This window comes from Globicephala melas, chromosome 2 (assembly GCF_963455315.2).
Source record: "Globicephala melas chromosome 2, mGloMel1.2, whole genome shotgun sequence".
Taxonomy (NCBI): Eukaryota; Metazoa; Chordata; class Mammalia; order Artiodactyla; family Delphinidae; genus Globicephala; species Globicephala melas.
Genome location: NC_083315.2, coordinates 86,556,079 through 86,581,574, shown reverse-complemented (window position 1 = coordinate 86,581,574; position 25,496 = coordinate 86,556,079). Strand labels below are relative to the sequence as shown.

Genomic DNA, 25,496 nt, shown 5'->3' with positions numbered 1-25,496 from the left:
AGTCTAAGTCCACACTCCTCTGCTTTTACGGTCCTTGTGTTCATGTTTGAGAAGCTCTGCTCTTACACTCCCATGACAGGATGGAAGAAAGTAAACATTTGATAAATATTTATTGACAAACTGATTCATTGTTTCTTCAAAATTCAGAGCAGCTACAGGGAGTTGAAACCAACTTTTAGGAGGAAGTGGAAAGGACAATAATGGCCTTTTTGGCACTGGAGAAGCATCCTGCTAGAGAAGTGTTCTAGCTGGCTACCGTATGATGGTTCCCTCATCAATGAAATGGTGATGAGACTGAGAACACTGTTCAGGGAAGAAGAAACTTTGGAGAGGTGGAACAGGAGGCATGGCGAGACATGTGTGACAGAAAAGAAATGGGCAGAGCAGAGCTCAGAGCTCAGAGACACAAGTCTCAGGAGAGGCAAATGCACTCAAGCAAAGCAACGGGCAAGTCTTGTTTTCCCTCCAAACTCAAATCTTCAAGAAATAAACAGTTGGTTTTTGTTTACTTGGGGCTTTCGTTTTGTTTTGCTTTTGTGCCTTGGAAAGGACTACCAACATACAGTGGCTCAGGTGAAACCTTTTATGTCAGCAGGAAAGACAAAACCCAGATTCACCACCGTGGTGGTGTTTCCCTCAGCTGCTCTCAACCACAGAGCAAGCACCCTCTCTTGTTTCGAGAAACCCCAGCCAAAACCAAAATTGCTTAGCCAACTTTGCCAAGTGGAACTTAACACAATTTTTCTAAACCTCCTAATGTGATAATTTGCAAGTTACCACGACTTCATTTGGGCCCGGTGACTAAAAGTCTTCGCTTCACTTGCTGTATGAAGAAAGACTTGTTGTTGAACACCTGTTTGTGCAACACAAGCCCTTGGCTCCCTACATCGTCTCTATGCAGGATTATAATGTCTCGGGAAAGGGGTGTATCCTAGCCAGGTTCTCTATATTCGCTGCCAAGCTTGCCCAGTGGAGCCCTCTCCTCAGATCTGGCATCCTGGGTGTGTTAGTATTTCTGATGGCTATGGAATTCCCTCAGCTTGTCAACTGCCTGGCAGAAATTGGTTGCCAGGCCTTGGTTTTATTTTATTTTATTATTATTTTTTTTTTGCGTTATGTGGGCCTCTCACTGTCGTGGCCTCTCTCGTTGCGGAGCACAGGCTCCGGACATGCTGGCTCAGCGGCCATGGCTTATGGGCCCAGCCGCTCTGCGGCATGTGGGATCTTCCCGGACCAGGGCACGAACCCGTGTCCCCTGCATCGGCAGGCGGACTCCCAACCACTGCGCCACCAGGGAAGCCCAGGCCTTGGTTTTAGAGAGATGTGGCAGAGGGCTATGGGTAGTGGTCTGAGAATCATGAGGGTGGGATGGAGTGAGGGTGAGTGCAGTGAGGCAGCAGCCGTTCCTATGTGCACTCTGCTTGCATGCTAGGGTATTTAACAGTCACACCCTGGGAAGGTCTCAGGGATCATCTAGCACCTGATTCATTATATAGAAGTGAAAGCTGAGTCTCCAAGAGGTTGAATGATACACTGAAGGTTAAACAGCAACCTACTTGTGGGGAGGAGGGTAGAAATTTACACTACTTTTGCTTTGGGAGGGGAATACTCTCAAAATGCCAGGCATTTGTCTAGATGCTTTGCATAATCTACCTTTTTTAACTTCACAAACGTGTATGGCAGAGAAGCTCACCTCTTTATGGCCCTATTTTATAAAGAAGGATAGGGGTTCTGAGAAGTCAGTTAAGTTTGAATCCACATCTGTCCACTAAGCCCATGCCTTTTCCTCTGTGCACCTGATGCCCATCCCCTACTCGGCAGAATCCATAACACTCTCCCCAGAACCTAACCCAGGATCTGAGGACTGGGCTCCTGCTGTCCCGTAGAGGATGGTGAATGGGGGAGAATGGCTATTCCTAGGGTTGTAAGTGGCACCTAAGAACATATTCATGCACAGAAATGATGATATAAATTGATGTTTAGGTTTGCACTGTGATGACTAGAACCATCATGTGTTGAATAACCTTTTCAACCCTGTTGTTTGGGTGTAAGGACATGCTCTGAGTTCCTAGTAAATGATTTTCTTTAATGTGTCTACTGGGGATGTTATTAAAAGACGGATTTCATTTCAGTAGATCTGAGTGGGGTCAGAGATTCTGCATTTCTACAAGCTCCCAGGTGATACCGATTGGACCCGGCCATGGACCATACTTTGAGTAGCAAAGTTTTGGACCAAACTCAATTCATGAATTGGAGACTCACTCCAGATCAAAACTAGCTAATTAAGTTGGAGTGGCTTGTTTGTTTGTTTGTTTAATGGGGCTGACCCCTAAGTCAGCCATGGTTTCCTAACCATTTGTTTGGAAAATCTTCCCATTTCCCATGCAGTAAACCACTGCTCACACCTAGTATTTCACCTTCTCCAACACACATCCAGGCTCTGCTAAAAATTATCTTCTAAAGTTCTACAAGGAAATGCCGTTCCTGTGTTCTCAGGCACACACACATGTACCAGCTGGCAGCAACTCTGCTGCTCTTTCCAACAAGCAAACCAAAGGTTAACAAGTTCCATCATCAAAGTCTCTGGATGAGCAGTGCATCCCCTTCTGGAAGCTGCCCCGTTCTCCTCCCACACTAGGAGGGCCTTTCAGCCCTATCTCCTCAAGGAACCCTTCAGTTGAACATTTCAAAGCCACCACCCTCCTTCCAATTGGTGTGTGCCTTACACATTCGGCCTATAAGATCCTTTTACCGAGTCATCTTTTTTGGTTTGCGTGTCTTGTCTTCTTAACCAAATCTTCAGCTCTTTGAAGGCAGAAGCTCCATCTATTGTCTCATTGCATCTTCCCATAATGCTTAGCCCAACGTTTTGCTCTAATTATAGGATAAATAATTCTCTCTTAATTTCCTGAAAGCTTTTTTTCCTATTGTGTGAGAATAAAAGCTCCTATTGGGCCTGCAAAGAGTGTCTGTGAAGATCACAGGATGGAATCTTCAAATATTACTAGGATGGAATCTTCAAATATTACTAAGTCAATAAATTAACTTCTTACCTACGGCAGGGATGGAATTGTATAAATTCATGCCAGAATTCACATCAATAGTGTACAAGAATCATATGAGATAATGCATGGGAAAACATTTGATAAAGTATAAAGCCCTCTGTAAATGTAAGATATTACCTTGTTATTATTATTTAATACATATGTTTCCACCAGAAGTGAACAACCACGAGCTCACCAAGAAATGAGACAGGCTTTAACTCTGCCCTAAACCCACTCCATCTGAAAAGGGACTTTTTTTTCATTCATTCATCCTTGAATTATAAGTCAATAAACTAAGACTCTCTCCTGGGCCAGGAAATGGAGGAAAGAGGAAAACATTAGGATGGATCTGCAAACCTAATGCTAGTATCACATGGCAGCTCCCATGTCCTGAAGCTCAGGGGTAGCCAGGTACAATTTAATATGACCAGGGGAGCTATTTCATGGGCTGCAAGAGGCAGTGAGAATGAATGTCGTTCACAGTAGGACAGCATAATAACATCCATGTGTTTGTCTGCATGTACAGAGGCACTCCATATGGCCTACTCTTTCATCTTATTGGATAAGTCGTGCTACCTCTCACTTTCCTCCTGCCTGTCCAGACTTTCTTCCACCCTGCCCCTACTTTCCTTCTCACTACAGTTTCTTCATTATCAATGCCTTGGAGTGGTCCTGGACCCTGTATCCTAGGCACCACTCTCCTGGAACTACAGCAGCTTCTTCCAGCTTCTCTCCCTTTGAAGACCCATGTATACTTCCAGATGTACTTCCTTTCTGGTTCCATCTGGCTGTTATGACAAACATTCCACCCTGGATTTACCAGTTCCCTTAAACTCAACACACCTTAAACAGAACCATATTTTCTGCCAGGCCTTCTCCACGCCTAGCATTTTCCATCTCAGAGAATGGTACCACCAGCCACCCAGAGAACTAGAGTGACCGAGACAGACCAACACCGATGGCCCTCCAAAGAAGCATTTGTTAAATATGGATCTGACATGTTTACAGGAGTCCGTATGAGCTGCCTGTGGGAAGACTGAGCCCCACTGGTGGCTGTGCTCACTGCTCTCTCCTGTCCTAAGTAACTCAGCTCTGGCCTCACACCTACAAGCTGCAGTTAAGCAGACCCACTCCCTTAGGATGACCAATTCATCCCAATTTACCCAGTAATTCCTTGACTTTACCATTGAAAATCCCATTCTTTGGAACCCCCTGGTCCTGAGCAAATCTGGACAGTTGGTTGCTCTCTCTCTCTCTCTCTCTCTCTCTCTCTCTCCCCTTAGAAGGCAGTTTAGAGACCACCTGTGGTTACTTGCTGCACTAGCTTCCTTGGGCAGCTGTAACAAAGCATCAACTGGGTGGCTTCTACAACAGAAATTTATTGTTTTATAGTTCCGGGGACTGAGAGTCCGAAGTCAAGACGTTGGCAGGTTCGGTTCCTTCTGGGGGCTGTGAGAAAGAATCTGCTCCGTATCTCTCCCATAGCTTCTGGTGGTTTGCTGCAATCTTTGGAATTCTTCAGCTTGTAGAGACAACACCCTGATCCCTGGCTTCATCTTCACGTGGCTTTGTCCCTGTGCATGCGTCTGTGTCCCAATTTTCCCTTTATAGAAGGACACCACTCATACTGGAATAAAAGCCCACCCTACTCCAGTATGACCTCATCCTAACTTAAGTAATTACATCTGCAATGACCCTATTTCCAAATTAGGTCACATTCTGAAGTACTGGGGATTAGGACTTCAACAAATGAATTTTAGGGGGACACAAGTCAACCCACAACACTTGGTGTTGGTTACTTGGGAATCTCAACCTCCCAGGCCCACTTCAACTACCTCATGTAGTATATGGAGATCATGAACCATCAGCTACAGTCAGGAGTCTCCCTAAGTTAAACTGGGCAATATCATTTTTACTACCTCATTTCATTTTCTGGGTTGTTTTACTGACCTTTCTAGATTGGATCCCAGGCAGCTGACAAGCCAGGCCCCAGGCTTTGCCCAGGAGTCTCCTAGACTCTCCTATGCACTCCTACCATTCTTTGATTTTATCCCTTAAATATCTCTCAAATCAATCTCCACCTCCAGTGTTTTAACTCAGGCTCTCATCACAACAATAGCCTAACTCACTTTCCTCTTTGCTCTGGTCCAGGGGGCCCCCCTTCTAGCTTTCCCTGCACCTTACTTTCTACAATGCACATCCCCACACTTAAAAGCCCCCAATGGCTCTTCACAGAGCAGGTAGAGTTCGAATGCCTTTCCTTCACACCCAGGGGCCTAGGTGACCTGACTCCTGCCTGACTTCTCAGCCTCATTCTCTGCTGCCTTGTCCTCATGCACAGCAAATCCCAGTGACACTCAACTCTGTGGTTCACCAGATCGTGCTACTGTCTCTGGTTCCTGCCTTGGCACATGCTCTTCCCTCTACCCTTGATGCACTTCTCCCCACTGCTGTTGTCTGTGCTCCTGTTTATCCTTTAAACTCTGCTCAAGTATGACTTCTTCTGGGAAGCTTTCCCTGATCCTGCAGAACGATATATGCTGTTCCCACAGAACTTCTCACTGCACTTACCACAAATCAGTACACTTTTTTTTTTTTTTTTTTTGCGGTACGCATGCCTCTCACTGTTGTGGCCTCTCCTGTTGTGGAGCACAGGCTCCGGACGCGCAGGCTCAGCAGCCATGGCTCACGGGCCCAGCCGCTCCGCGGCATGTGGGATCTTCCCGGACCAGGGCACAAACCCGTGTCCCTTGCATCAGCAGGCGGACTCTCAACCACTGCGCCACCAGGGAAGCCCTCAGTACACTTTTTATCTGTCTCTTCCTCTTGGTCAGAGGACAAGAAGTTCATGAACCATCTAAAACTGTATCAAAAATGCACTTTGTACCTCATCTCCCCTCACTATTAGATGTGTACCTTGGGGCAAATTATTTAACCATTTTAAGCCAAGAGGTTCTCCACTAAAATATACAGATAATGAAAGTATCCACTCATGACGTTGGGGTTAGTACTAGATGAGATAAAGTAGAGAGCTTGACACATTGCCTGGTGCATGGCACTGATTCTCAAAAACTGTTGCTGTTGTCATCATGTTTGTTGTTCTTCTTGTGGTTGATTTCAGTAACACAGCAGTCTCAGATGCGGCACATGGACTCTAGATTTGCACTGCCTGGGAGTAAATTCTGGTGCTCACCACTTATTAGCTGTGTGTCCTTGTGCTTGCATCTCTATTTTATCATCTGTATGTGCAGATAATAATAACTACTTCATAGATATTTGAAGATTAAAATATGCTACTTTTGAAGCATTTGGAACAGAACCTGGCATGTAGTAAGTGCTCAATAAATAATAGCCTCTAATATAATGGGCTTTTATCAGATTCCCAAAGGGTTCCAAGACTGCAGAAGAGATGGAGAATCAATTTTCTAGTCTGTGAACACCTTGAGGGAGGCACTGTGTATTAATCTTTGTATTCCAACCATATACTACAGCACTGCACACACAGTAGATGCTCGATGATTTTTTCAATGAATGGATGAATTGTAAATTGAGCAATAAATGCCAAGTTAAATAACGTCACTTTTCAAGATGTCACAAACAGAGCAGCCTCATCCCTTGAGAACATGGCTGAGAATCAGGAAGTGGGAAAAGTATACGTTCCAAAAACGGTGCATAAAAGCTCCCATACTTTATTCAGAGGAATCATAAAATGTTAGAGCTGGACTGGACTTTAGCAATGATCTATTACAGCTCCCTCATTTCGTAGATGAGGAAAATGAGCTGACTCTCAGATTCGATTTCCTCTCCCTTTATATATAATTCTAAGGTTCGTTATCTGGCTTCCTGGCCAAGGCACATTAAGGAGAGCAAATCTGGAGAGGAAAAAGCAGTGAGAGCTATGTATATCCACGATAAGTATCAAGAAGTGAAAGCTGGGCTGGGGATAGGGATGCTATATAAAAAGCAGAAAGAAAAACTGAAAAATCACCACAGCCTGCAACACTGGCAGGCGGGTAAAAGTGTTCCCTTCTCAACACACACTCAGGACCTTGACTGTGAGCCAGTCCCAGCCATGGAGAAGATTGCCTGATGCTTCACAAAAGCAAGGTTTGCAAGAAATTTAACGTTCTTTAGTTCACACTCATTTCTATTGAGAGCCCCTATCCCACGGAGTGGTTTAGGAATTCAAACTTCAAGGTTTCATAGCACCTTCACTCCTAGCCTCCATAACTCTGAGGTTATGTCAAAGGTTCCAAGAGATTCCAATAATGTTGAAACACTGGTGAGCTGGGCACTGGGTCCCTGAGTCACCTGCACACACAGGTGAGCTCACTGTTGCCCTCAGCACTCTTATTCCTCACCCAGCCTGGGCTCACTGCTGCTTCTCATCCAGTCCTGGAGAGTAAAGATCTTCCTGCAAAGCTCTGCCTGGCTCTTCTTCCTGGAGTCACCACTCAGGCAGTCCTGTCTAGGCTCTGGAGGTCTGCATCTCTGTCTCTCTACCTCTCCCCTCTCCTGCCACTCCCCCCATTCTCTCCAACCCCTCCCCTTCTCTGTGGTTCTTCCCTTCTCCTCCTTCTGCCCCGGGGTGCATTTATTTTTAGTCTGGAGGATTATCCTTCTTCATGCATGTTTCCACACCCCAAGTCCTCTCTCTTTCACCCCCTCTGCGAATCCACTGAATTGTTCTAAGAACCTGGGCCTTTGAAACATAAAAGCCAGACAGATGTACAGTCTGCTTCTACCTTCTGCTCCATCATACTCCTTCTCTGAGACAATGAACCAAAGATAGCTGACCCTGCTTGGATGGCGGAAAGGAAAAAAGAGAAAGGCAGAGAGGGAAAAACATAGGGAATATCTCAAAACGTTATCCCATCACGTATGTAATATGTTCCAGAAATACTGCTGCCCAAATGATATTCAAAACAGAGTTAACAGCCATGAAGGAGAATGAAATTTTGCCATTTGCAGCAACGTGGATGGACTTGGATGGCATTATGCTTAGTGAAATAAGTCAGACAGAGAAACCAAATACTGTATGATCTCACTTGTATGAGAAATCTTAAAAATACAACAAACTAGTGAATATAACAAAAAAGAAGCAGACTCACAGATATAGAGAACAAAACAGTGGTTACCAGTAGGGAGAGGGAAGGGGGGAGGGACGAGGAAGGGGGAGGGGCTTAAGAGGTACAAACTATTAGGTAGAAAATAAGCTACAAAGATATATTGTACCACATGGGGAATATAGCCAATATTTTATAGTAACTATAAATGGAGTATAACCTTTAAAAATTGTGAATCACTCTATTGTACACCTGTAACATATATTATACAGCAACTATACCTCAGTTTAAAAAGGGGAGGATTTAAAAAAGAAAAACAAAACAAACAAAAAAAGAGAGTTGATCTTCAGTTCTCCAGAAAATTCATAGCTGGTCAATATCTCGTTCTCGTGAACGCTAAGTAAATAAATGTCCTGTTACTGGATGCCCATAAGAGCAGTGAGCAGCATTTCCTAAAACCTTTTGGAAAGATCTGGCTGATATTTTGTACTGATGACCAGTTCAAGGTGAAGAAAGGCAGAACTTTTCCACGATGTGTGTGCTGAGGACAGAGATGGGATTGGGTAAGTCACTGCTTACAGGGAGGGAAAAAACCAGCAACAACCCCTAGAGCAGGGAGCCTTTATTTTCACCCTCAGCCTGAAGGGTTTTGTAGCCCAAGGCTGAACCTGCCAAAGCTGTCAGGTCCACTGTTCAGTGAGTGACACGGGGAATGCTGAGCACAGAGCTCCAGGGTCAGTGCATGGGCCCCTGGCTTCACGCTGCCCTCTCCCCACCCAGGATGATAACTATTTAGATCTTCAAAGCCATTAAGCACACACCCATTTGGATGCACAAGAAATCAAGAGACAAAGAATTATTTGAGACGTTGGTGTCTCTGGCATTATTTCCAAACAGAACAAGCTGTTACTTGAATTACATCATCTTCTCCTTGTACAGGGAGGAAAAGGCTCAAGCTAGACAAGAAATGGCAGAATTGTTTTCTGAAAAATTGGAAGGCACAGAAACTATGTAATAATAGGTCAAGAAAGGTGCTAAAAGACTCTGGCTGCTAAAACAGTGAGCTCATCAGAAAGGCACGGATTCAGGAATTTCCTGACTCACATTCTGTATACTTGTAAAGTAGTTTCAGTTCGAGAAAGAGTGTTTGGACGTCTCAGAAGTGTTATCATTTTGCTAGACACTATTGGGATCTTAAAATGTAAAATTAAAACTTTTTCATCTATCATAGAAGACTCTTTACAATATAGCCACTGTCTAAGGAGCTTCGAACCACATCTCCAGGTGTCCCTCCGTATAGCCTACATTCCAGGCTTAGAAGTATTTTTGCAGCTCTTTTTTTCTTTTTTTTTTTTTTTTTTTTTGGCTTCGTTGGGTTTTCGTTGCTGCCTGAGGGCTTTCTCTAGTTGCGGGGAGCAGGGACTACTCTTCGTTGAAAGGCGTGGGCTTCTTTTTGCAGTGGCTTCTCTTGTTGCGGAGCATGGGCCCTAGAGCGCGTGGGCTTCAGTAGTTGTGGTGCACAGGCTTAGTTGCTCCGCAGCATGTTGGATCTTCCCAGACCAGGGATCGAACCCGTGTCCCCTGCATTGGCAGGTGGATTCTTAACCACTGCACCACCAGGAAAGTCCTGTATTTTTGCAGTTCTTAATCTAATCATTTTTATTTTCACTGTTTTATGTCCTGCTGTTTCTGCTCACCCTCCAGTCCACTGGACAAATGTCTATTTCTCCTCCAAGCCACAGATCAAGTGTTAGCATCATTGCAAAGCCTTTGCAAAACAGCTCTCACCTCCCAGAGATTTGGTTCCTCTGCCTCTGGGTTCCCATTTCTTCTTAGAGAGATGTCTGCAGTAGCTAGCATAGCAGAATTAAAAGGGAAAATGGACTTGGAGTTCCTGTTCTTGCATTTAGCTGTATAATCTTCAGGGAGTTACCTAACCTCTCTCTATGCTTCAGTTGCCTCATCTTTAAATTGTGAATAATGGCTCCTTCGTTTAAATGATATAAGAATGGGTTTTGCACAGTGCCTATTACACATGGGTGTTCCACCAAAATATTACTTACTATGTTACAATTAGTGGGTTTCTACTTTTCATCTATGCAAGTCTCAGTTTCCAGGGCTGCCATATTTGTTTTGTATTCTTTTTTTTTTTTTTTTTTTTTTTTGTGGTACGTGGGCCTCTCACTGCTGTGGCCTCTCCCATTGCAGAGCAAAGGCTCTGGACGCGCAGGCTCAGCAGCCATGGCTCATGGGCCTAGCCGCTCCACGGCATGTGGGATCTTCCCGGACCGGGGCACGAACCCGTGTCCCCTGCATCGGCAGGCGGACTCTCAACCACTGCACCACCAGGGAATCCCTGTTTTGTATTCTTAATTCACAGTGCTGACACACAGTAGACACTCAATAAACAACTTTAATGAAACCATTTATTAGCTAATTAATCGATGGAGAGATGAATGGGCTCTGTTTCTAAGGGGCCATAATCTCTAGAAGATGAGGCAGGAATAAGTAATCAGCATGCTGAGACAGTAGGTCCTGAATGCCAATAGGACTGAGTTCAGCACATGGGCCATGGGAGCCCAGAGTCAGGAAATGCAAGACAAGCTATGGAGCTCAGAGACGGCACCTGAGGAGGTCCCAATGGCACCCGAAGAAAGGACACAATTTTAAGTAGACAAGCAGGTAAAGCCTTCTAGGCCCACTATACAGGAGGGCTCAGAGCTCTCTCAGGATGAGGGAGACCAGAGCATATTTGAAGGCTTTGGAAGGAAAGATGTACTGGGGAGGAGGATTTGAAGATCTTGGCAATAAGCTGTGAATGGAGGAGAGCAAAACCTGAGAGAAAAGAACCTCTTAGAAAGAGGTGGGGGGGGAGGGACTTCCCTGGTGGTGCAGTGGTTAAGAATCCGCCTGCCAATGCAGGGGACACAGGTTCAATCCCTGGTCCGGGAAGTCCAGGAAGATCCCACATGCCATGGAACAACTAAGCCTGTGTGCCACAACTACTAAGCCTGCACTCTAGAGCCCATGCACTGTAATTACTGAGCCCACATGCCACACCTACTGAAGCCTGCACACTCTATGGCCCATGTGCTACAACTACTGAGCCCACATGCTGCAACTACTGAAGCCCAGAACCCGTGCTCTGCAACAAAAGAAGCCACCGCAATGAGAAGCCTGCATGCCACAACGAAGTGTAGTCCCTGCTTGCCTCAACTAAAGAAAACCCATGCGCAGCAACGAAGACCCAAGGCAGCCAAAAGAATAAATAAATAAATAAATAATTTAAAACAACAACAACAACAAAAAAGAAAGAGGTGGGGCCAAGAACACTGCAGGGGGGCCTGCCTCCTCTGATAGGTAAATACTATTTTCTGAGTCTGAAATAAGGGGGAGAGAATGGCTTTGGAGACCCCAAAAAACATAATATGCACAACTGAATACCAAGTGTTATGGACTGAATGTGCCTCCCCAAAATTCATATGTTGAAGCTCTAACCCCCAAAGAGATAGTATTTGGAAACAAGGTCTTCGGGAGGTAATTACGATTAGATGAGGTCATGAGGGTGGGGCCCTGGTCTGATAGGATTAGTACCCTTCTAAGAATAGACTACAGAGAGCTTGCCCCCTCTCCCTATGCATGCACAAAAAATAGGTCATGTGAGCACACAGTGAGAAGACGGCCATCTGCAAGCCAGAAAAAGAGTCCTCACCAGAATCCAACTATGCCAAGACTCTTACCTCAGACTTCTCACCTCCAGATCTGTGAGGAAATTAATTTCTATTGTTTAAACAAACAAACAAACAAAAAACATAATATAAAAGGAGAAAATGTGGACTTTCTCAGTGATGTAGGAAGCAAAATTGTCTCCTGAGAGAGAGGGGATGGGAATATAAAGAAGTGATCCAGCAAAGTGGTCAAGAAAAAGACTCTAGACCACCCATTGTCAAATTCTGGCACCATCACTGACCCCCTGGATGGTCCTAGGAAAGTTCCTTAAACTCCTTGTGCCTCAGTTTTCTCATCTGTAAAATGGGAAATATAATAATACCTACCTCTTTTATAGAGTTACTAGGAGTATTCAATGACTTAATAATTGTTAAACACTTATAGAATAGCCCGAAATAGAATAAGTACTATAGTAGTATTTGCTGTTACTATTGTTTTTATTATTGTTACTGTTGATGTTGTTATTATTATTATCAGAGAAGGAGGAACTTTGTGGATTTTCGAACACATTTCGACCAGCCATTACAGGAAGTGGTCAGGAAAATCAACAGGATATTGATATTGTGTAGCACATGAGTTGCAGTGGGCATAGCCAGTGTGGTCCTGTGTCCTTCTTCAGCAAGCAGGGAATAGAAGCAAGGAGCAGAGAAAGTAGGAATTTACCCCTGAAGGTGGGAGGCAAAGCAAACTGACAGAATAGAAAGTTAAGATGACAAGATTCTAGATTAGTGATGAGGACAAGATTAAAGATGTCAAATATGGAGGCCCAGCCAGGCAAGGAATCAAGGGAAGCTAGGCAGGGGCTAATGGACAAATTATGGGCCCAGAGAGTAACCTTTATCCACTTATTAAGGCTAGAGTTAATGGCTTTCAAGCTATAGTATAAGTCATTCTCTACTGAGTGTCTATTAAATTTGGCAGTGAGAACCAAAAGGTTATTTGGCCTGCAGTAGGTGTGAGATAGTCTGAGTAAAAGAACATCTCTAGAAATATGACATAGTTATTCCAGACTTCCTTCTCATCTGCGCTCTGTCCCCTCCTTCTCAGCACTACCCTGGACACAGATAAACACTGAAAGAAAGACAAGAGCATTCAGGGGAGTGGAAAACCCAGAAATGCAGAAGGACAAATTCAGTCCCTGAGGGGGCAGAGAGAGGAGCCAATCAGGAGCCTCTGTTGGGAGGGAGGGGACATCAGGTTGGAGGTTTCACTCACTGTCACCTCAGTTCCATTTGGCTGTTTTTTTTGAAGTATCTTTTTTTTAAGATTTATTATTTATTTATTTATATTTGCCTGCAACACGTGGGATCTTAGTTCCCTGACCAGGGATCGAACCCGCGTCCCCTGCATTGTAAGGCAGATTCTTTATCACTGGACCACCAGGGAAGTCCCCATTCGGCTGTTTTTTTTAATTGTCAATTTCTTACATGAAAATAGTATTTTCTTATCATTTTATTTTGCATTTCTTTGATCGCTAGTGAAATTGAATATTTGTTCATATGTGCATTATCTTCATTTTTAATCATTTTCAAACGGAGGTCTTAGAGATCTTTATATTGATTTGGAAAAGCTCTTTATACATTTATGATATCAGACTCTTGCCATATTTATTATAACTTCCCCCAATTTGACATTTATCATTAATAGTGTTTATAATCGGTTCTGACAAACTGAATTCTTAAATTATTATGTAATCAAATCTACTTTTTTTCCTTCATATTTTCTTCCATTGCTTTAGAGGCCTTTCTGGCCTGGAATAAGTAAACATTTATTTATATCCTTCTTGCATTTTAAGGATTTGTGTTTTTTTCTTTTTACATTTAAGTATTACACTAAAGTGGGAATTATTTTGGTTTTTGGTTTATGGAGTTACTAAGGGAGAATTATATTATTTTCCAAATATCTAAATAATTCTGAATAATCCTTTTTTTTTTTTGTCTTGTGTATGTGACACTACCTTTTAACTAAAGACTTCAGGAAACAAGATATCTTTGAGATACCTTCAAAAGACCTAACATGCAATTTCAGGTTCTGAAATTGTGGTGGGTGAAATAGTGGTGGGTTAGATTTCATGTTTTGAAGGGTATGGAAGGAAGGATCAGGGAAAATTTCTCAGCGTCTCTCAGATCATCCCAGGGAAGCTCTAAATAAGGTTCCTGAGGTTGGACAATCACTTCATCATTATTGCATTTAAGATCAAGCAACATGAAGGAGAATGAGGCATGAGCTGTGATATCTTAAAGTAAGAACTCTATAGAGAGGGTCTAGAGGATGCTGGTTTAGGAAAGCACGTGTGGATCCTGAATAAATACATAATAAATAGACAAATATATCCTGCGTCCATAAGAGTGTAAGCTCTCCAAAGAAAGAAATTTCCTCTTCTATTTCCACCCTCCAGCTCCTCTTACCTAGTCCTCTATCCCCCCGGTTTGCCCTCTTGACTAGTGGAGGGATCAGAGAACTGGTATCCAAACCTGAACACTACTCCTTGGCTCCAGACCCAACTGCCTCAATCTCTTGTTTCAATTCCTTACACTTTCTTTGTTCCTTTGAGTCCAGTTCCCGATACCCTCCCTCCATCTGGAAGAAGGAGGTGCATTTACGAGTGTTTTTCTTTCGAGGAATAGCCTCCAAGGCTCAGATGAGAGAGTGGGCAGAGGAAAGAACAGCTAAGCCCATGGGTCAAGTAGCCAGGATGTGGCTGCAGGATGAAAGCCCAGCTCTGACCTCATCGGGGCAAGATGGCCACTGCTGGTCTTGTGGCTGCCAGCAGAGAACAAAGCAGAGGGAAAGCTGGCTTCTCCCCAGTCATTTCCCTGGGTGGCAGTTGTGATTTCTCAGACATCAGTGCTCTGAGGTAGCTGTTGAAAGCATTGCCTTTCACAGTGATGTAACTAGGCTTGGGGTATGATAGAAAGGTTTGGGGTGGAAGGAAGGAAAAAGGAATGACCCAAAGCCAGAGCTGGACCCCTGAAGCGGAAGTCCTTACTTGCTGCCTAGGAGGGAGCCCATGTATGCAGAAACTTGGCTGCATCTCCAAGCCAGGAGCCTGCCCTGCCCTACCTCACCCCCACAGAGTGATTGGTACTCACTCTCTCAGGGAAACAGAGAACCAGGCACGTCTGACCAGAGTTGCCATCCAGACCAGGATCAGCAAAGAAGGGTGGGAGACAGAGCCCCACATCGCGTTCTGTCACAGGCCAGAAGATTCTGAAGACGGAGGCTGGGTGTGCGTGATGGACGCACCACAGACAGAAGAGCACCTCTTCCAGCGCCTATGCAGGGTTTTCACCTGTGCTTTCAGGTGCACTTTATTTCCCAGCTTCAGCATGTGTTTCTCCTTGGAGTGATACCACACTCTTACTTGGGTGGAGAACAGGACTGAAATGAGGCCAGCCAAGGAGCCATAAGAAATGTCCTCCCCTCCATCCTCTCTTATTTGGCAGCTTGAAAGTGGGGCTGCAACTGAGGGCAGAGTTCCCATGGCAACAAGTTCCCATGGCAACAGGTCCAGTCCAACAGAAGGGGCAGGCTCCAGAGCTTTGGAGTACATTTGGGAGGGAATCAGAAAGACTTCCATTGATCCTATCCAGGTTTTTTTAAGTTATGTTTCTCTTCAGTTAAGCCAATAGAATGGCCTTCTATATTCACTATGATCATCCTGAAAATTTTAGAATTAGTTCATCAAATAAAAAGAACTTTAAAAAAAACATTTTACTTGTGTGAGACTCTCTGTATAATATACAAAAATATGTAAGATTCAAACTCTAAATTCAAGGAGTTTTTGTAGCAGAGGAACCAGGATGTTAAGTTTTAAAGAGCTGAATATAAGTTCTAAATGATGATGGAAGACAGCAATAGAAAAACGGTAATAAAGCAGCAAATGATTAATTGTCGATGCATAGTAGAAACAACAATCTACTGAGGGATTCGTGTTAGCGAAGTTTTGGAAGGCTTTACAAAGTCTGCAGGATTTGAGCTGAGCTCAAGATGGGTAGGACTTGCCTGGCTAGAAAGAATGGAAGAGAAGGGGCAGTCCAGGAGAGAGCTAATGCATAGAGCAGAAAGTAGAAGTGGTCAGGGAACAATGAATAAACGCCTCTGGCTGAAGTCTGGGGTACACGTAGGGCCTATGTGGGAGATGAGTTTATTGTAATAGCTCCATTCTGAAGGGACAGATGCAGAATGAAACCCATTTGATAGCAGGAAGGGGTGTGAGCATGGAAACTAGAGTGAGGGTGATCAGGACCATTAGGGAGAAGCATATGGGCACTGAGTCCCCAAGGGATGGGGCACCAAATGAGTCAGTGAGCGCTGAAGATAAACGTATGCAATTTTGTAGCTTTGCTGCAGACCACTCCTGGGGATGAGAATCCAGTAACTCATTCATTCCAGAGCAGTTAAGGAATTGCTTAACTGTCTTGGAAGCCTAATTGGTTCTTAGTGAAGCCTAAATGCTGCCTTTAATGATACTACAAACACAAAACATGTGACTTGTCTACAAAGAAGCACAGAAAATATCCTGGCTGGTAATAAGATCATATGTAAGAGGGCATGTGCACATACATGTTCCATGGATGCAGGAGCGATCTCAACTTCCAAATGTATGTGCATACATAATACTGAGCTCCAACAGCAACTTAAAACCACTGTTTGTTGGTTAAGCACCTTCATACATTTTTTTCAGAAGCCGTTTCAAGCATCTTAAAATGCATGAATCCACAGAAGTTTCAAAACTCAAACCACTTTTTTTCTCCAGTGAGAGATGTGGCATGCCTGAGCCTGCTTTGTCTCCTTACCAACAGTAGAAAGGAATATCAAGGTGAATCCTGTCCATCTTTCATGGCCACGAAAACTTCTCCCATGCTCTGGCCCACAATGATCTTTCCAATTTTCCATATATTTGGATACTTAATGATATCTAGTTTTTCCTGATCTCTGCCTCTAATATGTATGACTTTTCTGTAAGGATCTTGTCACCCGTAGCATCAGCATCACTTAGGGGGGTATTAGAAATGCACAATGTCTTCCTTGGAAAGGTCTTTGTGTACTTTTGCCCAAGATTCATTTCCTCTTCCTGTTCCACTGCTCCAGTGCTCTGATCTGCCCACTGCAGTGTTCCAGCCTTAACTCTCCTCCATACCCATGGACGCTCCAGTTCCTAACCTATGCCCTATATTCCCCTCTGGCTTTCAATGGCCCTGTTCCCCTGACCAAACTCCAAATGACCACATTTTCATGGTGCTCCTGGTTGGTAGTGGACTTGAATCCTCTTGATTCCAAGTGTTCTGATGGTTTACCAAGTCTGGATTTCTGTAGGTAACCTAATTAACAGAGGTGGTGTGTTTTTCCTCCTCAAAGACCTGGATATCTAATTAATGACAACTCCAAACAGAGAAGTAATTTCAATAAACAAGTGCTATAATGCTAAATTAAAAGAAAAGCAGAATCCCAGGCTTCACCCCAGACAAACTGAATCAGAAATTGTCATTTAACAACACCCTGGGAGATCTGTGTGCACATTAATGTTTGAGAGGCATTTCTCTAGGAGACAGGGACCTTATTCTGTATTTCATTTGTATTCCCATCCCTCCATAATTACATGGAATCATGGCAGCCATGAAATAGATTGAACATATTCTTATTGAATTTAGTTGAAACAGTCCTCAGTGGCCAACCACTCTTACAAAGGAAAAGGTGCCCTCACCAATCTATCTGATTCAAACAACCACCCACGGAGACAGGCAAAACAATTTTTCATTCCTTTTTATAAATAAGGAAATGGAGGCTAAGAAGGGCTTCAGAATTTCTTAAGGTCAAACAACTGAAATTTAGGAAATACCAAGGACTTTCAAAGGAAACTGAGTAAAGTTTAATCTTAATTTCAAATTTTTAATCTCCTTTGCATGATACTCACACTCAAAAGAATGCTGAAGAGATGGTGTGGAATCGCCTAATACACCTTTCGTAGACAAACTCCTGGGCCCTGGACTAGGCACACAAACACTCATGGCATATCCAAATTATTTTTGGTCAAGCATGGACTCGAAAAACTTATAAACTTTGTTGGTGTTTCTAACTGCCTTGCCCCAGAATAACCTTACCTAAAAAGTAAAACATCTTTTGTTCAAGACATTGTTTAGGAAGGAAAAGGAAAACCTAATATTTTTCTCATTTTATTTTTTTCCAGGATGAATGGAGACTATTTTCAAAACAAGGATGTCTTTTTTTTAACCTACTTTTTAAAACATAGCACTAGAAATGCTGGTGATATTTGAGAAAAATACAATAAATTTTCTCAAAATGTTGATAATAATTTTTTGGAAAAAATAAACATAACAATGAAATATATTCTTTTAGGCCCATTACAAACAGCTAGAAACAAAATAAAAAAAGATTATATTACAACCGAAACCATTAAATGCATCTTTATTTAATTCAAGACATAAATGATTTAATTATTCAAATAAAAATTAAAACTCACAGTGGGAGAAATAAAAGATGAGAGGAATAATTGGAGATATATATACTGTTCCTTACTGGAAAGACCAAATACAGTAGTAATAACAATTAAGTCCTAAGCAAATATTTATAGATTTTATGCAAAACTAAGATCCCAAATGAATACTTTATAAACTCTGACAAACTCACAGTGTAATTCATCTAGCAGAATAAACTATCAAGAATATTGAAGTGTTCTTTTAAAAAGAATAATTACAATGGCTTGCTATACCAGATTTTAAAACATGATTTATAGCAACAATTATCAAAACAATCAGTTATTGGCTTAAAAATAAGAAAAGCTAACCAGTGTTTAGAATCTCAGAACAGTGATTCTAAACTAAGTACTTAATATCCAAATAACCAAAGCAACAGCCATACTACACTAATAACTTATATTGAATTTATTGTCAACTAAGACTTCAAATCTTTTGCACATATTGTATTATCTACCCAAGTTTTTTCCCATTCTCTATTTTGTTAAAGAATAACTTTCAGAATAAGATAAAATCATGATTCTCATATAAATATAAAATGAACACATGTTAAAGATTTTATTTAACTCATTATCTAATGAGGGAACCAAGCAGATGTCACTTTTCATTCAAAGGAGAATCCAAAGAACAGACACATTTATAGATTAGAAATATTGAAATTAAAAAATTTGCAAATAGATACAAAACTGGCAAATCCACAGTGTCAACTGAAATTCTACTAGACGAAATTTATTTGTAAGTCTATAGACAAGAATTATTTCAAACTGCTATAGGTTATCTACAATCCACATAACTAAAATAGCTCAAAGGCAATGAAAGATGCAGAATCTGCATAGAATCAGAATTCCATAATTCTGAATACTGCGTCCTAAATAATGCACAGTTTGCCATTGAAGCACAATTTTTTTCTCTACCATTTGCAGTTGTTTCTTTTCTGTACCCAGCTTAACCGTTTTGCATTTATGTTTATTAGATCCCGCATGGATAGATTCAGCCAATCATAATCCCCATCCCTCCAAGCTTTACGTGTGGGCGTCTTTGATCAGGATGTTATCAATACTATTGTCCAAGCCATTGATTTTTTTTGTAAACAAGTTGAACATAACATAAAATCAAAGCACAGATATCTCAACCATAGAGATGACAAATTTTTCTTTAAACTGAAAAAGTAGAGGTGATTATCTGAGATAATGTAGAGAAGCATCATCTTTTCAAACAGCAAAAACAGATAACAAACAGAGAACAGAAAGAAGCAGGCTGAGTAAAATAAATGTGCTATTTCATCTATGTAACAAGTGCTTTTTTTGAGGACGACTGGGTGCTAGGCACTGTGCTAGGTGCTGAGGGCACCACAACAGATGAAGACAAACCCCTGTACCATGGAGATTACAGTCTGGGGTGGAGTGGGGGAAACAGACATTAAACAAACAATTTACACTTTGGAATAATGGTAAGTGCTGTGTTTAATGTGGTAAGTGAAATCAAGAACTATAGGCTGTTAAGTGTAATAGTACATATGAACGTATTAATCATCATCGTTTGTTTCAATCTCGCAGATACTAGGTCTCTATCTTTTATTTTCTCTGTCTTTGGGAGAATGTAAGGATGTTGAAGTGGACACAAAAAAAGTCAAGAGTTGAGAGAGAACTGCTACTCACCAGTGGCTTGCTTGATCTTCTCCTCTTTCAGGACAATAAATAGTACCAAGCGTTTCCTTTAGGTAGGACGGACATGCATGATGAAGACAAAGCCTTAGCCATTCAGATTCTATTATAACCAAATATGTAAAACACTGTTACTACAAGCCAGATATTAGGATATAAAACAGCTTTATTATACTGCAATGGAAATTTACTTTTTCTATGCAAATAGAGCTAACTCTGCATATGCATGTAACAAATGGTGAAAATATTACCATAATTTTATGGAGAAGTTAAAGTTTAACTTACAACTAGTAGAAGACACTTGCCACACATTATAATTGACAAAGGATTGGATACTGGATATTTAAATACTCTACAAAATTAACAAACAATCCCATAAAAATTGGGTATTTCATGAAAGAAAAAAGACTTATGGCCAGAAAGCATATGAAAATATGTTCAACCTCATTGAAAGGGAGAATATAAATTAAAACCACAAGTATTTTGCTCCCACCAGACTGGCAAAAATGTAGAAGTCTGGCAATAGCAAGTGTTGAAGAGAATATATATAGAACAACCAGAATTCCTATATACTGCTGGCTGAGAGTAAACCACACTGGTAGGAAAACAATTTTTCATTACCTAATCAAGTAGAAGTTGTGTGTTTCCTACTACATCACTATTTGGATCTTGGGAGACACTTGCACATGCGCTCCAGAAAACATGGACAAGAATGTAAGCATTCTTACATGTAAGCATTTGGGGGAACTGTAATACCTAGAAAGAGCCTAAATGTCCATTGACAAAAATCTGGATAAATAAACTGTGGTGTATTCTTACAAGAGATGCCACACAGCAGTAAAACAGAATTCTCAAAGCACAAAGATGAGAGGGGGGAAAGTTCCAGAAGAATATACACGGCATTATCTTCCACTTGTATAAAGTTTAAAAGTAAACAATTTAGGGATATAAATTTGGTAAACACTAAAGAAAAACAAGAGAATAAGAAAAATAATTCTAACTCTAGGAGGTAGGCCGAGGGATCAGAGCAGGGTAAACACACAGGGGCCTTAGATGTATCTTAAGCTTGTTGGTGAGTCCATTTCATTATTACTCTTTAAACTTTACACATAAATTTTAATTAATACATATATATATATAATTTTGCATTGTTATGTTTAATAAAAATAAATGGGAATATATATATATAATATGTATTATATATATATAAAATACACAAATATTTGTCAGTGCAGTTACCAATGCTTTGAGGTCAGCCTTCAAAGAAAGTGGGGTTTATTTATTTGTTTGTTTGTTTTTAATGTGTTTCTCTTGCTCTAGGTATTTTGGTTACTATTTGCTACTTCATAGATATGCAAAGCTGAAATTCTCTAGGTTTATTTTACTCCAACGTGAAAATGTTTCTGCAAAATAACTGCTCTAAAATGCCTTCTCTTCTGCCTTGCTATGGTGGGAAGGTGTTATAAATTATCTTAACTTGTGGATGGAAAGAAAATAATTTCTCACATGAGTGCTATCTGGAAAGTTCTTCCTGCACACTCTGAAGTTCTTTTTTTAAATTTATTTATTTTTGGCTGTGTTGGGTCTTCATTTCTGTGCGAGGGCTTTCTCTAGTTGCGGCAAGCAGGGACCACTCTTCATCGCGGTGCGTGGGCCTCTCACTATCGCGGCCCGTTGCGGAGCACAGGCTCCAGACACGCAGGCTCAGTAGTTGTGGCTCACGGGCCTAGTTGCTCCGCGGCATGTGGGATCTTCCCAGACCAGGGCTCAAACCCGTGTCCCCTGCATTAGCAGGCAGATTCTCAACCACTGCGCCACCAGGGAAGCCCTGAAGTTCTTTATAGTGATTTCTTGTGTAACACTATTAAATATACCACCTGGCTGCAGCATCTGTGGATAAAATCTGTCCACTTGCTTTCTCACAGGGCTTGTGCTATTTAATATTTTAATTCCTACTCCAAATGGATCTTACTGGGAAAAGTCATGTGCGTGGGTCCAGGGTCTCTCCTTGAATCACTGTTGAGATCTCCTCCTGCCCTCTCTCTCTAGTCGGAGGGCTCATCTTCCAGCCTAACAAGTCCTGCAGGCTGCCTTGTGGGGTTCGCTGCTCCCTTATAATCTCCATCTGGAAATTTTAGGAGGAATTAATCTCCTGATTTCCCAAACAAGTGGAATCTCTGCTTGCCTGCTAAATGCCAGAGCAATGGGCTCCTTCTTTAAAGATAATCTTCTGCTTCTACACTACTTATTTCTATGTGCCCAGGTGCACTAACCACAGTGAGAGGCCATGTCAGGCTCTGCCAGTCATTGTCACTGACTCTCTAAATTGGGTCACCAATCCTCACCCATATTTGACAGCTTTCCAGCTTTCCTAACATGGAGCTGGACAGCCCTTTTCTAAAGGACTGCCTCCTGTTTCCTCCAGTTTTCTCCCATTTTGTCCCCATTATCACGGAAAACACAAGGACATGTCACTGGGTATTATCAAGGATGTGCTTCTGGAGATCGTAAGAGATTTTCCAGCATAATCTCAGGTCTACATGTTTTCAGCCCCATGTTCTGCCCTGTTTGCGTTACATAATGAAAGAATTGACCACTCTTACAGATTGATGCCAAATGTATAAGCAGAGCCAAATTTCTCACATTAAAACATAGGGCATGTTCAAAAAGTTCACTTTTAGGTCAGTTGCTGAAATGTGACATTCATTTTCTTCTAAAAAACAATGTTTGCAGTGTTGGTGCTGACCACACACTTGGCCCCAATACTCTATCTAAAAAAGTATCACAAAAAGCATACTATTGCAGTGAAAATAAGCAGAACACAACATTGTTTCACAACTGATAATAAAATATAATGCCCAACAGTTGCAAATAAATCATTTTTATTTATTTGAATTCAGGTGATTAAGGAAAGGTTAATTCATCTAGCAGAAAAAAAGGTAGATGAAAACTTCTGTGAATATTCTGAAGGGGGATTCAGGCAACTTTCAAAGATTTGCAGATACTAACGAGGCTGCTTTTTAGTAGCAGTAGTAGTAGTGGAAGAAGAAGAAGGAGGAGAAGAAGAAGAAGAAGAAGGAGAAGAAGAAGGAGAAGAAGGAGAAGGAGAAGGAGGAGAAGAAGAAGGAGGAGAAGAAGGAGAAGGAGAAGGAGGAGAAGGAGGAGGAGGAGAAGGAGAAGGAGAAGGAGAAGAAGAAGAAGAAAAGAAGAAGATGAAGAAGAAGAAGGAGGAGGAGGAGGAGGAGGAGGAGAAAAAGAGGGAGGGGGAGGAAGACAAGAACTGTCATCATTACGCAAGCTTTTCACTGCAACATTTCTGTCTTTTCATTGATACAACCCTACCACTTGTAGAACTCAAGTTATTGGTTGGTTCGCAATGAAATAATAGAGAATTGAAAGGCAAAAGGTTGAAACTGAGAAAAGAGGGGCTTTCCTGAGTAAACAAAAGAAAGAAGCATCTTGAATAGGATTCATTGATTAAAAACCCACATATGTTTATTCAGCATCCACTATCTGCCCAGCTCTATGCTAGGTCTTAGGGATATAACAAAGAAGAATAAGACAGTTGCTACCATTTCGGCACCAACCTATTGCAGTGGGTGGTAGAATAAAATAAGGCAGGGGGCCTAGGAGTAAGAACTGACACATAAACATATAAATTACACCATAATGTGCTAAAAGCTGTTTTAAAAGAGGATCTAGCTGCTGTTTGTGGGAGTCTGGAAACACTTCCCCTAAATGACAGTTAATCTTCAAAAATGAATACGAATTTTTTAGAAGGAACAGAATGTACAAAAGCACAGGCATAAAATCATTTTGGAAATGATGTGATGTTCAGAGTAAGTGCAGGGAGGAGAATAGGACATAGAGAGAGATGAAGCTGAAGAATTAAGGTGGAAACTAACCCTACATCCTTGAACGCAAAGAGAGTTTAAACTCAATTCCGTAGGTAACTTGGAGACAATAGCTTCAACTGGTAATAAGATGTTGGAACAACCAATGAAATTAACTGAGATGGAATTAATTGATCTTTGCATGACTTAAAAGAGAGAAGACAGCATCAGGAAATCATAGCTCTCTCTGTGGAGAGAGAAGGGAGGGAATGGTCAAAAGGCATAAGATCAGAACTTTTCTCTGCCCTGGTGGCTGCTGAGACAGTTCAGTGGCTTTTCGAGGGGAAGTGAAATTGGGAAAGGGAACGAGCCTTGGGGTCTTTGGGAGGCAGAGTGAACAAGTATGTATCAGTGCTGGATGTTTGCAAGCGCACCCCTCAGCCTTTTACAATACCATTTCATCTTAAGATTGAACGTAGAGTGAATTTTGTCAGTGACTGCTGAAGAAATGGAAATGGAAATCATGCATCTTCAAGTCCTGGGTCATATGTAAATGGAGAATTCATATTTAATCATTGACAGGAGCTAATGAACACTCACTTACTTGTTTGAACCTCCCTTTGGCATTTCTGCAATGTGGTTCCTAGAATCATACTTTTCTTTTTCTTCCTTTCTGCCCCGGACTTTCACCAGTGAAAGAGTGCTTTGGCAGTGATAAACCTCTCCAGTGAAGAATGCTCTCTTACAGTAAATTCATGGCATTTTAATAGGTCCACTTTGCTATGTCTCTGGTTTCTGGCTTTTCACAAGTCTTAAGTTTTAGAACCTTGGGCAAGAATAAGAATGTAACTAGTTAAACAAGAAAATGATAAGATTAAAACATTAGAAATTAATAAAACCTCACACGTTAATCAGGGACAGTTCAGGTCTCAGAATGCTAAACCCTGCTATCTGATTCTGCCGTCCCTGGCAGAGCTGTCCTGGGCCGGGCCGGGGTAGATGGCCTCATCTCTAATACCGTATACACTGTAGCCTTCCCAGCTCCTCAGAAAATGAACCGGCTCAGGCCTCTAGCTGCATCTAGAGAAGGAAGGCACTGCCACCTACAGGTTGTAAAATCAGGGACATAATAAATTAATATTTAATTTGTAGAAAAAAAGTTATTTTATTAATGTAACATTTTCATAGACCCAAAAGCCTCAAAGTTAGCTGGTTCATCCTCCTGCCTTTCGGAAGATCTGTCCCTAAATATACACAAATTTTCACTGAGATTAAAGAAGCTCAGCTCTCAGACAATTAAAATCTAAGTCAGACTTGCCCTGTAGGAATTGGGAATTAGGCTGGACTTGGCACGGGGTGAGTAGTGAAGGGGTAGTGGGTAATTGCCTTCTTAAGCACTCTTTAAACTCAGAGCTTTCTGGGCCCCAGTTTCTTCATTTGTAAACTGAGATAATGGATTAAATTGGGGGTTTTCAAAGTGTGGTCCCTGGACCAGCATCACCAACCTCACTGGGGATTTGTTAAATATGAAAGTTTCTCTGGCCCTGTCCCAGACCCCAGACTTATTGAACTGAAAACCCTGCGGGTAGGACCCAGCAATCTGGGATTTAACAAGCCCTCCAAGTGATTGTAATATACATAAAAATGAGAGAATCACTGGGTT

At 41.8% G+C, this 25,496-nt stretch overlaps 1 long non-coding RNA gene across 1 annotated transcript in view; it reads right to left on the bottom strand.

Annotated features, from left to right (window-relative positions):
* LOC132596758 (uncharacterized) overlaps window positions 1-24,574 on the bottom strand; it is a 63,834-nt gene extending 39,260 nt beyond the window's left edge. Inside the window, exons 1-2 of the long non-coding RNA XR_009562766.1 lie at window positions 24,438-24,574; window positions 19,995-20,103 (exon numbers count right to left, since the gene is read on the bottom strand). This is a non-coding gene — a long non-coding RNA (uncharacterized lncRNA). The remainder of the gene's footprint in view (window positions 1-19,994; window positions 20,104-24,437) is intronic.
* Window positions 24,575-25,496: the final 922 nt, after the last annotated feature.